Consider the following 14,476-nt stretch of genomic DNA (forward strand, 5'->3'; position numbering starts at 1 on the left):
AAGGCGACTAAGAAGATCTGCCAAAATGCTAATTTCAACAGCCAATAGGGTCAGAAAAACCGTAAACATATTGAGATTTTGCATCTTGTAAGAACATTAACAATTTCAGCTCTCAGTTCCAGAACTCTTATCAAGACCTTTCTTTTGGATAGCCAACTGACCTCTGTGTGATAAAGGAGATTTTGATAAGGTGATTCCATATCTTCACAAACGATTCTGAATAGCCGGGTTAGCAAAGCTTTACCTTTAATAGAATTTACAATTTTTATTACCTCCTTCAGCACGTTATTTATATCAAGAGGTACTACCTTAGAGCCTGTCGATGAAGAAAACAGTGTGTCAAGTATATGTTTGGCATTATCGATTTTATTTTGCAATGAGCCCGCTATTTTTGTCATTCACAGCTTCAACGTCATCGCTACAAATAGCGATATGTTTTTCCCAATCAATATTGTAATTGCAAGTGCTTCCTAAATACATATCGTACAAATACTGGCCAGTGGTGTTTGCAGGAAGTGCTTTGCAAAATAAGATTTCTTCCATGATATTGTCATCTGCTTCAAAGCGCACAAATACTGCAAACTGTACACAGTCGGAAACACCTGTAGATTCGTCAAACTGCAAAGCAAAATGTTGGCTGTTCTGTAATTTTTGACCAGCGTGAATAAAAGATAAATGTGCCGAAACAGGAAAAAATTATTACCTAACGTATGTAGTTTTTGATTAAATTATTTCTTTGGCTTGCTATGACACCAGGGGGTCGCCAGAATATTTCAACCTGTAAAGGGGTCGCAAAATCAAAAAGATTGAAAAACACTGGTTTATACAATTGAAGTAGTAGGAATGGTCTTTATTTAAATGTTAATACGTATTAAAGTGTTGTTATATCAGGATTGGTACAGCTTATTTCATTAATGGGCAACCTCTTAGTAATGCCAATTCCATTAAAGAAAGGCATTCCTTGGTGGAGCATATAAACTTAATCTCCATAAAGGCTACTAAAATACTTGGGTTTATCACAAGAAATTGCAATGTTGTTCTGAACCTATTTTTTTGTGGAATTTTTGTAATCAACTATTCTAAATGGGAAATAAGCCACAATTTAACTAAAAAAATTATTTTATTAGTAAACGTTTCGACGACCAAATCGGATGTCGTTGTCAAAATTCATTCATTCATTCGATGTCAAAAAATAAAATTAAGAAATTGTAAGTATTTTTCTATCAATGCAACTAGATTAGTTTATTGTTGCTTTGTAAGATCCATCTTGGAATATTGTTTTGTAATTCGGTTACCCTACTATCAATTACACATTGACAATACCATTACATCTGGAAATACATTTCCAAATTGAATGATTTTTTTATTGTCTCTCCAGGTATGGTCCCGATATCATTTTGCCTTGCTTCCTGTCAGCCTTCTGTTATGCTTCTACTTACGCATCCTTTTCCATCCATATATGTAACGGAGAGAGATCAGGTACCTATGACCGTCATGGAAGTGGTTAGGGTACTCGTGGGTAATCTTGTTATGATAAAGCATATCGTTGAAGATTATTCAGGTTCTCTCTGGTGATCTTTTGGTTAGCATTTACTCCACTATAATACTGCTCAATTCATAATCATAGGTCTGACTACAGTCATATATAGCCAGTTCATCTCCTTGGATTCAATACCCCATGATTTTCCACATAGCCACCTTCCACATACCCTAGTGAACAAATAAACAAAAAAAAAGATGCGACTGATGTTTAAATAGCTGTATAGGGGAGTTTAAAGCGCCCTGAATGCGAATTAAAACACCAAAATGTTCCACCACGTATATATTTTGAGTTATCTTCTTCTTAAAGTGCCGCGCATTTCTGCGTAGGCGTCCACCGTACATTGTCTGGTCAGGTGAAATGTTAGATTTGGAGTTATAGAATGCATCAAATATGGCTGTTTATTATAAAAATTATTATATACTATTTACACATAAGTTCAGAACTAGAAACAAAAACTATATTAAGTCTTTTGTACACAATTTTGTGCATATCCCAATTTTCCCATAACACTATTTTGATTAACACAAACATACATTTTATACTGCATAGTAAAAAACAACGAGGATAGCTCCTGGTTAATGTTCCTAAATATTGTAAATTTTCCTGGATAGTAAATTCCATGTAAAAAAAATCCATTATTGTAATCTAGAACCTAAGGTTTAAGCATGCCCTTTGAACAAGTGAAGGTCTCGAACTAAATCATGTAATTCGGCTTGTTGGATGCAATAAGGTGCTTTTTCGTCGCTTTCGGGAAAATAAGAATCATTCTTTTCTGATACATCATCAGGTTCATTTTTGTCACCATACATTTCCAAATCTTTCTCCCAATTTGCGGAGGTCCTGGAACTGGCAAATCTTCTCCATGAAAAACAGGTTTTATTGCTGAGGTAATATCTGGATAATGCTTGCTCTTCCGTAAAAACGCAGAAACTTTTGTCATGCAGGAGTAACAGTCGTTAAAATGGTTTAGTTAATGGTTAAGTTTAAACGGTTAGAAAAGACTAAGTTTTCAATCTAATGACATATAAAACAACATAATGTTACTCTACATCCCACCAGACTGAAAACAATGGGAACCCTCTCTGGTTACACCTCCGAGGCTTCTACAATTTGCAAGCCATAACGGATGCTGAGACTAAGGAAAATGAGGGAATTTTACAATTTAAAATTCACGTCTCATCTGCTCAGCGCGGTAAACTTCCAACGAGAATGGTTCCCTTCCTACTACAATCAGAGTAAACATGTAAATCAAAAATCAATAACCATTTTCAATTTCGTTGCAAAACGAAAATACAGCCGCACCATATTCTAGTCCAATTAGAGAGTGCAGTAAGCACCTCTACCGGGTTCGAAACTTATTAGTCTCTCATCAGGAGGCACATATGCTGCTCTCTCTGATCCAACCAAAAAAAACCCCGGTGTGCAGTCACGGATTGCAACGAACGAAATGGCATAGATGCCCTAGCGGCAACTGCTAGCAAAAGACTAAGTTTTCAATCTAATGACATATAAAACAACATAATGTTACTCTACATCCCACCAGACTGAAAACAATGGGAACCCTCTCTGGTTACACCTCCTTCATCTTCCTTAGTCTCAGCATCTGTTATGGCTTGCAAATTGTAGAAGCCTCGAAGTCTCCCTCTCTCACTCACCCTCACTGGCCGTCGCCACTGCCACTGCCACAGCCACAGCACAGTGCCACTGCCAGTCAGTCAGTGTCAGTCTGCATTTACAGTTCATGAGTTTCGAAGTGAATTATTATTATACGGTGTGCTGTGACTGTTATGTTACGTGATGTCGATGGACAGATTTGTTGTGAAGCTAAAGCCAAAAGTGAAGGAAGTGCAGGTTCAATTAAAAAGTGATCCAGATGATAATGGCAGTAAAAATAAAAGGCCCAGGTTAGAAGAGCCTCATACAGGTATAGACATTAGGCCTACTTCTACTTCTAATATTAGTAGAACTTGGCGGGGCGGAACGCTGCCGCTTTCCTCAATAGGCTTACCGGACAAAACTAATGCGGCTCCGCCTGTCATCATAGACATTAGCATTGACTGTAGTTCTGGGCCCACGCAGCCAAGAACAAATTTTCCTAGGCGGGTCATTAGTGGAAATTCTAGATCTTTTAAAAGCATTTGGTACGATAAATTTGCTTGGCTGGAGTACTCTATCACCAAAGATGCAGTGTTTTGTTTTTATTGTAGACATTTTTTAGTACAAAAAAGTCATGACGTCCTTATCAACACAGGGTATAATGATTGGAAAAATATTGGCAAAATGTGTGATACACACGAGACGTCAAATTCTCACAAAATGTGCATTTCAAAGTATAAAGGTTGGATTGATTCTAAAAAAACTGGTGCTGTTACTACCAAAATCAATGATCAAATCGCAAAAGAAATTGAAAAAAATCGAGAGTGCTTGAAGTCTATCGTCAGAAGTGCATTATTTTGTGCCAGACAAAATATTGCTTTAAGGGGACACCGAGAAGTGAAAGCACGATTGCCCCAGATTGAGCAGAAAGGAACCCCTGATAGCAGTGATGATTCTGAACAAGAAGAGTCTGGAGAAGAAGATAATACCGAAAACAGAGAATTAGAAGAAGAATGTTTGCCTCTTGAGACCAATTCTGGAAATTTTAAGGAACTTATTAATTTACTGTGTCTTGAAAATGAAAAATTGGACCACGATATGAAAAACATGCCTAAGAATGCTAAATACACATCAAAAGACATTCAAGCTGATATTCTGACTGCAGCTTCTAATATAATAGTAAGAAATATTGTAGAAGAAATTAAAAATGGAAGCAAAGTCTATAGTTTGATCATTGATGAGGCTCAGAAGAAATGGAAAAGAGATTCTCAGAAAATTCAAGTCTTCTAGCTTGCATATCATCATGTAATTCAAAATTACAAAATTTTCTGGATCCAAAAGAATTGTGTTCCTTTGCTAAATTTTGGGGAAAAGATGAAGAGTTTTGCATTCAACTAAAAGCACAGTGTGACTTAGGCAAATCTATGTTTTCCAAATGTAAAAGTACAGAAGATCTGTATAAAAAGCTTTTTTCCTTCGGTTCATTCAATGAGTTGAGATATATAGTGTCCGTTGTTCTAGTGATGCCTGTAAGTTCGGCGACAGCTGAAAGAAGTTTCTCATCGATGAGACGAATTAAAAACTGCTTAAGATCTACAATGATGGGGCAAAGACTTCACAGTTTGGGAGTGATTTCAATAGAACGAGAACTTAGCTACAATCTCCTATGTCACCCTGAAATTGTTGTAGACGAATTCGCCGCTCAAAAAGGGAGAAGACTAAAGTTCCTTTTAAAATGAACTCCATCAGTTACATTTTTCTGTTCAATAGAAGGTTCAATTAAACAATTCATTAAACATTTTAAAATAATATGCACAACTTTTTTTCGAACACTGTAAGAATAACTAACTTGTGTAATACATTTTGTGTGATTTGCCTCGTCAATTTGATTTTGTCGTTTTTATTTCCCAATACTAATTAGGCTAAATACATTATATATACATAGTGCACTTACCCTAACAGAGTTCTGTATCAGGTACCGGTAAGTTTATTAAATTTATAACATAAGACTAGACTATCGAGGTAGGCCTACATTAAGTTTCTTGGAAAATATATATTAGTATAATTGTTACCTCCAGCTAGGCATTAACTCACTTAACAAGTTGTTTGGAAAATTAAGTCAGAGAGAGCCTAAAAACTCACAATTTCGTTTGTCATTTCCAAAAAACCCCCAGACCCCCCGGTAGCTTGCCTACCCAAAAATAAAATCCTGGAGCCGCCCCTGGTAGGCGTTGACCTGAAGATGCTCTGCATATTATAGAGAGCGAAACCGGTCGTCGGAAGTTAACAATAAATGATTGCGAGTACGTATGTCTTTTACTTCATTCAAAATAAACTCGCATATGCAACCCATTCAATATTAGATCAGTCTTTAAATGAACTCTCACGTTTTGTATGAATGAACACAAAGAATATTAAAATTATTAACCATTTACAACAATTTTAATTTACGTCCGACCATATTCAAACAATGCTATAATCACTGGCATAAGAATAATACTTAGTAAATTCGTTAACTTAATTACTACTTATATAATTAAAATTTGCAATCAATGTTCCGTACAGAATGAACAATCAATTAATACAAATAGGCAAGGAAATAAAGCATTACACATATAACTTTTTTAAAGTAAGACGGATCGTTATGAAACCTTTTGTATTCGATTCGGGAGAGTTTCAGGAAAAAAGTTGACCTATTGGCATCAGGGATTTCAGTTTTTATACTCGAGGCGTTTTTGCGATCGCTGAACAGGAATATCGGGTCGACGAAGCTGTAAGAGGTACATTCATTAAAGAGGTAATTCATTATGAAAATCGTTTAAACTTGCTGTCGCGAGGTTTTTGAGGTCGCTGAATATGAATGGTGCGCAGCATCTACGTCATCTCCTAGAGTTTTATGAAAACTCGTTATGAAAATTCTTGAAATTTGATATATATCGAGGCTTTTGAGGTCGTTTAACATGAATATTGCATCGAAGAGATTGTACGATGTACCTGGTGAATGGTATCTACGTCACCTCATGGAGTTTTATGGAAATTCGTTATAAAATTAAACAATAAGTAACACTCACAGTAAGTTATTTTAATTTAAAGCGTCAATTATAAACAAATATTCGGAAAAAAAATTAGATTTAATAATACTTTTTTTGGTTAAATATGTCAGAAGTTTTAGATATTTTTTTTATAATATGTCGAGTATATTATTAAAACTCTTAGTAACTTTTAAAACCCTGGAATAACAAGTTTCAACAAATTTTATTACGAATTTCCATAAAATTTCTGGAGACTACTCCAGGAGATGACGTAAATACCGGACACCAAGTACCTCGTACAACATCTTTGGTGCAATATTCGTGTTCAACGACCTCAAAAACCCTGAGATAATAAATTTCAACTATTTTCATAACGAATTTTCATAAAACTGTAGATACCGGGCAACAGCAACAGCGACCTCAAAACCCTCAGGATAACAAGTTTCAACGATTTTCACAATGAATTTCCATAAAAGTCCAGGAGACGACTTGTATACCGGGATACCGGGCACCAGATACCTCTATTAGCTTCGGTGACCCGGCATTCCTGTTCAGGGACTTCAAATACTCTCTCTTCTGCTTCTTCTTCTTCTTCTTCTTCTTTTTATATAGACATTACTCTGTCTGTTTTTCAATGTGCCTCCAGTAAGTTGTCATTCCATATTTTTCGTGGTCTTCCCACTGATCGTCTTCCTATTGGGGAACCGTCTCTCGCCGTCCTTACTACTCTATTTGTTGTCATTTGGCTTATGTGGTCGTTCCATTCTACTCTTCTGCTTTTCACCCAATTATTAATGTTGTCCACCTTGCATCGCCTTCGTATCTTCGTATCACTTCTAGCTATATCCCACAGCGTCTTACCATCGATTTTTCGCAATGTTTACATCTCTGCTGTTTCTAGCATTCTTTTTGTCCTTCCTGTATCAGGTCGTGTTTCTGCCGCGTATGTCATTATTGGTCTGATGACTGTTTTGTAAATTCTGCCTTTCACTTCTTTTTCGATGTTTTTATTTCTCCATATTGTTTCATTCAGGCAACCTGCGGCTCTGTTTGCTTTATTCACCTGATCTTCCACTTCTGTTTCGAGCTTTCCGTAGCTGTATATACTCCCGAGTATAAAAATTTAAATCATTTTCATAATAATTATTTTCCGAGTTATGAATTTTTATTTTTTGAACACTTTGATATGCACTTTGGAAAATGAATTTTTCGCCTACAAAACTACAATTTTCAGTTATCCCTCATGCCAAGAGGTCAAAAATTTTCCTGAAGCTCTCTCGAATCCAATGCACAAAGTTTTATAATGATCTGTCTTACTTTAAAAAAGTTAGAGGTTTAGGCTATTTTAGTGCTTTATTTCCTCTACTAAAAACATATTTTACTTCCCAGAAATCGAGCATACTCTACACGGCAAACCTTAAATATAGATAATTTTGCAACTGTGTTGTTTCATTATTACTATTATTAATGGTTTTAAAATAATTAGCAATTTTGAAAGTAACTCCATGTATTATTTGCCATTGTACTGAATAGTATTTCTAAAATTATGACTACATTAATATTTATTATAATTACCAGACCGGTCTATATCGGAACACAAATCGTAAAAACCAATTATTGACATTCAAAAATTGTGAATAGTTATTGAGTTCCAAATCAAAGCCGTTAAAAATTTATAATATTACTCAGATTGATCAAATAAATAGGACAAAAAGATTGCTCTAAACAGCGGAGATGAAAACCCTTCAAAAAATCGATGGTAAGACACTATGGAACATAGCTATAAGTACAGATATACGACGGAGATGCAAAGTGGAGAACATTAAAAACTGGGTAAAAAACAGAAGAGTAGAATGGAATGATCTAGCTAGGGCTAATAACTGTTCCTCGTGAAACTCAATTGTTGCGAATACAATGGCTAATGAAACAAAAGAGGAAGAGCTCCAGGACCAGAAGGAGTACAATCTGAATTTATTTAACTTCTTGATGATGAATCTTTAAGAATATTATGTAAAATTTTCAATAATATCTATGACACACGCAATATCCCAAAAGATTGGCTAGTTTCAGAATTTATTACGTTACTAAAGAAACAGGGAGCAAAAAAGTGCAGAGAATATAGGCTAATAAGTCTAATGAGCTATACATTAATACTTTTTCTTAAAATTATACATTTAGTTCAGAGAAATAAGGGAAAAAATATCCGGTTGGTGACACAACCCCCTCCAGGCCGAAACCAAATTTTTTGAGTAGTATGGACATCTATAATAATAACCTATATGTTTCCTGCAGCCGATTTTAATGATATACATAGTCATAAACAAATGAAGATCAAAAACGGTAAATTTTCGCTTTTTCCGTCTATTACCAAAAAGTTAAGGATCACTTTGAGAGTAAGAAACTCATAAATTGTATAAAAAACTTCAATATGGCGTTCGCTGAATATGTCTATCCTTATTGGTTGATTATAAAATTTCAAAATAAATCATAAATTTTGAGTTTATAAACATTCATAACTTATGTAAAAATTAACTTAGAACCTTCTTATTACACGGAATGCTGAGACTTCTGGTGCTTAAATCATACCCTAAATTTCAAAGCAATTGTTCAAATAGTTTAAAAGTTATTTAATTTGTTTTTCCCAAATTAATTTTTTTTGCAACACTGTAAGTCAGAAAATGATGAAGTTACAGTAGTACTTTAAATAGTTTATGAAAGAAGAAAATTTACACTATTAATTTAATTAAAAAAGTGACAAGAAATAATTCTAAATATTGCAAAATTATTTTGCAAGAACATGTGAATTAAAAAAGGGGGGCTAACTTCGTCCCTAATCGTCCCTAGGACAATTATTTTTGTTTCTAAATGTGTATAAAAATTCTATCTTTCTAAATATGAACAAATAATTTTTGTACGGGTACGGTTGAAAAGTTATTCTGATTTTTTATAAGTAAGCAAAAAATCGACATGTTTTTGCAAAATAATTTTACACTGTTTAAAATTACTTTTTGTCGTTTTTTTTTTTATTAAGTTACTAGTATAAAAATGTTCTTCTCATAAACTGTCCGAAGTATTACTGTAACCTCATAATTTTCTGACTTATAGTGTTGCAAAAAAATGAATTTGGGAAAAACAAATTGAATAATTTTTAAACTATTTGACCAATTGCTTTTAAATTTAAAATATATTTTAAACACAAGATGTCTAAGCATTCCGTGTAATAAGAAGGTTCTAACTTAATTTTTACATAAGTTATGAACATTTACAAAATCTCAAAATGTATGACTTATTTTGCAATTTTCTAAGCAACCAATAAGGATAGACATATTCAGCGAACGCCATATTGAAGCTTTTTATAATATTATGATTTATGAGTTTCTTATTCTCAAATTTGTTTAGAATGCTTTACTTTTTAGTAGTAGACGAATAAAGCGAAAATTTACCGTTTTTTGATATTCATTTGTTTATAACTATCAATATCATCAAAATCGGCTGCAGGAAACATATAGGTTATAAACATAGATGTCCATACTACTCAAAAAATTTGGTTTCGGTCTGGAGGGGGATGTGTCACGAGAAAAATCTTATTTCTCTGGACTCATCGTAGAATATACAAGCTATGCGAAGAGATAATACAAGACACACAGTTTGGATTCAAGAAAGGCGTAGGTACAAGAGATGCGCTGTTTAGTTTACAGGTATTATTTCAAAGATGCAGATATGACTTGCGATATTTACACCTGTTTTGTGGACTACCAAAAAGCATTTGATCCAGTGCAACGCCGAAAAATGATGGATGTTCTAGCAAAAGCCCAAGTGGATGATAGCCCGGAAGACCGGCGTATAATACAAAATTTATACTTCAATCAGATATAAAGCCAATCAGATACAATAATAACAAATCTTGGAGATGAACCAACCGAAGCGATCCAGATTTTATGGGGCGTTAGACAAGGACGTATTCGTTCGCCTATATTATTTAACCTATATCCAGAGAAAATATTTAGTGAAGCCTTGGAAAATTGCAAAAATGGAATACTCCTAAATGGAGAACGCCTAAACAACATCCGCTATGCAGACGACACCGTTATTTTTGCAGACAGTTTGAACAGTTTACAGCAACTAATAAACAAAGTAAATGAAGTAAGTGAAAGATTTGGACTACAAGTAAATATATCAAAACCAAATTTATGGTCATCAGCAAAAATAAAATTAGAGACGCTCAACTGCTTATCAAGAATACACCAGTGGACCGAGTAAAACAGTATATCTATCTTGGAACTATAGTAAACGAACAATGGGAATGGGATCACTCAAAAGAAATAAAATGTAGAATAGAGAAGGCTAGGAGTGCATTCAATAACATGGCCAAACTCTTTAAAAGTCACAACCTTAATCTGGAGATAAAAGTAAGGCTTCTACGATGTTATATCTTCTCAATATTATATTACAGAGTTGAATCCTGGACACTTACTAAAGCGATGGAGAAAAAAATTGAAGCTTTCGAGATGTGGCTATACAGGCGAATCCTAAGGATATCATGGACGGACAAGATAACCAACGAGACCGTATTACGAAGCATGGGGAAAGAAAGAGAGGTGATGTATACCATTAAAAGGAGAAAGTTAGAATATCTCGGACACATAATGAGAAACGGCACTAAATACAGTTTACTGAAGGTAATTCTTCAAGGAAAAGTGTTCGGAAAGCGAGGAATTGAGAGAAGAAGAATATCATGGTTAAAGAACCTGAGGAAATGGTTCCCCACAACAACAACTAATTTATTTAAAGCATCAGTTAATAAAATAATTATAGCCAGAATGATCGCCAATATTCGAAACGAATAGGCACCAAAAGAAGAAGAAGAAGAACGAAACAAACGGGCGGATCTTACAACAACGAACTCAGCTAAGAAAAATTAAGATGATTAACCCTCGCAGGACCAACCTTCTAGTAGAAACAGCGAGGACCAAGGAGGGTCAATAAATGTCCACACATAAATTAATCAAAAACGTGCTTCTTTATTTAAACTAATTTAAAAATAATACTTTTATATTATTCCTAGACATTAATGGAACAGTTAAAAGATACGAATTTATAATTTACCCGGAGTCTTCGGCTTCAGTGGAATTGGCATCATCGTAGGATACAGAAACATTTTTGAAAAAAAAATAGAGCCAACTACAGGAAAACTTTTGCCTTGTAGAATTTTTAAATATTTTTGACTTCTTGCTGTGATTACCGCATACATACTTGTATTTTGAACAAACTATGTTTGTTTTTGCCCACTTATTGGCCTTTTTTCATTTTCTTATTTGCTGTTAATCAGTGTGAACGGTCAACAAATACAAAGAGTAAGAACATACACATACCTTGGTACGAACGTCAATGAAACTTGGGACCATTCCATAGAAACCAAATGTAGGATAGAGAAAGCAAGATCTGCATTTCAAAAAATGGATAAGTTATTCAAATGCCATGACTTGTCGATACCCATAAAAATCATGTTACTACGATGTTATATCTTTCCTATACTGTTGTACGGAGTTGAGTCGTGGATTCTCACAGACGCCTCCTGCAAGAAAATTGAGATTTTTTAAATGTGGCTTTATCGTCGAATACTGAAGATATCTTATACCGACCACATTACTAATCAGGGTGTGTTGCTGAGAATTCAAAAAGAAAAGGAGCTGTTAATCACAACAAAAATAGCCAAAATCGAATACCTCGGTCACATCATGAGGATCAGTGAAAGATATGGACTGCTGCAACTAATCTTGCAAGTAAAAGTGGAAGGAAAGCGAGGACCAGAAAGGCGAAGGATTTCCTGGCTGAAAAATCTACGTATGTGGTTCAACACAACAACCACAAATCTTTTTATAGCAGCAGTGTGCAAAGTACAGATTGCCATGATGGTCGCCAACATCCGAAGCGGATAGGCACTACAAGAAGAAGAAGAAATAATTATATAGTTTTCAGTACTAACTTCGAAACTACTTAGCAATTTCAAAAGTAAACTCCATATTATTTGCCATTGTACTGAATGGTATTCCTAAAATTATGACTACTTACATTATGAAGGTGCTGAAACTGTTATCTTGTGACACGTTCAATTTAAGTATTAGCCACAGTTTGGTTGTAATGAAAATTACATTACATCATATAATTTTCTTAAACTCTTAAGTGGAACATAGAGCTTCAGTGAAAACACGCCATCGGGCAGTGAAAACACGCAACACGCCATCGGGATTTTTTGCGCTATGGTCTTCACCTCATTCCAATCTCGTCCATTGTGAATCTTCTCTACGTTTGTGCTGGGCGAACTATTTTTCTTTTTCCTTGGTGATTCCACTCTAGGACAGTGTTTGCAATACTGGAACTATTTTTCGGAATGTGTGACCAATCCAACCCCACTTTCTGGATTTTATTTCATTTTCTACCCTCTTTTGTTGGGTCAGGTGTAATAGATCTTCATTTCTGATGATGTTTGGCCAGAAAATACGAACAATTGTTCGTAGACATTGTTAACAAAGACCTTTAGTTTGTCTGTAAGTGTTTTCGTCACTTTTAAGGTTTCACATCCGTAGAGTAGAACAGACATGACATTTGATTGGAATATTCAGATCTTCGTTCTTGTGGTGTACCTATAATAGTCGCTAGACCTCCAAGCAAGGTTGAGCATGTTGCTTGTTGAGCTTTTCGTATCCTCATACGAATATCATCTTCTGTACCTCCGTTTTCTGTTATGACACTTCCAAGATACGTAAAGTTTTCCACATTTCCAATCTGCTTGTTGTCGATAGTAAATAACGTGTTATTCCTTGCATTTATTTTCATGGACTTAGTTTTACTAATATTTATTTTCAAACCTATTTTATTGGCTTCAGTGGGAAGTTTTTCGAATTGGTCCAAAATTCTATTATTGCCTAAAAAAGACTGTTTTTTTTTTCTATTTTCACTCCGGAAATCGTCCTCAAAGAAAATATTTAAAAAAAGAATTTTGTTAAAAGCTGTGTGTAACCGATAATGGTTATATTGTTGAGGTTAGGTCACAAAACGTTTTAAAACAAATCATTTTAAACAAACAAATTATTCATTTTAAACCTCAATTTTTTTGTTGTGTTGTGGCATAACCTCAACAATAACAATTGTCGATTGCACACAGTGTCTAATAATTTTTTTTTCTTTAATCTTTTCTGTGAGGACGATTTATGGAATGGAAATCGAAACGTCAGTATTTTTTAGGTAATAATGTAATTATTGTCGTTACAACCAACTTGTGGCTAATCACATATGAACATAATATTTGACTACATTATTATTTTTTATTTTAATTACCAGACCGGTCTATATCGGAACACAAATCGTAAAAATCGATGATTGACATTCAAAAAATGTGAATAGGTATTGAGTTCCAAATCAAAGCCGTTAAAAATCTATAATATCATTACTCAGATTGATCGAATGTGTCAGAAGCTTTCAACATCACATAAAATTCGTTTTCTTATTGTTAAATATTTTCGGCTCCTTTAGCCTTCTTTAGAACAACGCTAACTGTACTTTATATGTAAAAATACAATGCCCAATATAGTTACATTAATATCTCTTTAAATATATAACTCACAAGGGGATATTCAACAATAGTAGATAAGCATTGATAAAGATATAAGAAAATATCACTGAAGCCGATGCCGCATTGCAGGATGCTAGATGGTCGCTTGGAGGGTGGATTTTAAAGGTGGATCGTGGAGGGGCGCTGCATCCTGGACGCAGTGAAAGAGTGAAATGAAGTCAGAAGTCAGTATCCAACTGACTGCTGAGGAATCGTTTGTTTCATTTGTTACGTTATATTTGGTTTGTTTTTTAGCATATGGTCCTGTTAGAGGTAAAACTCACTAACTACACTTTTCAGAAAGTGGAGAAAAATCGACTTAAAGGTGCAATTTTTTTTTAAATTCTCCTGACTTGAATATTGGATTTTTTTAATGCAACTGCAAAGAATAAATGAAACAGATATTTTAAGCCATGTTTCGTCAAATAGTGGGTCTGCTGGGTCCCAAATTGCCCTTCTTTTATACACAGCACTTATTACGCTTTCCTCCATAGCCAGGCTACCCGGATGGAATATCAAACACGACTGATTTGGGTGGATAGACGCCTGGCGAACCACCGGATGGTTAGATGGTAGTGGGAGGCCAGTGCGGCTACCGTCGTTTTGTTATCCGTCATTCGTAGTATAAGTAGCTGGATGGTCGCCAGGCAGGTATCTACCATCCACCATCCTACCAAACTTCCTGCAGTGCGG

The sequence above is a fragment of the Diabrotica virgifera genome, chromosome 3 (assembly GCF_917563875.1).
Source record: "Diabrotica virgifera virgifera chromosome 3, PGI_DIABVI_V3a".
NCBI lineage: Eukaryota > Metazoa > Arthropoda > Insecta > Coleoptera > Chrysomelidae > Diabrotica > Diabrotica virgifera.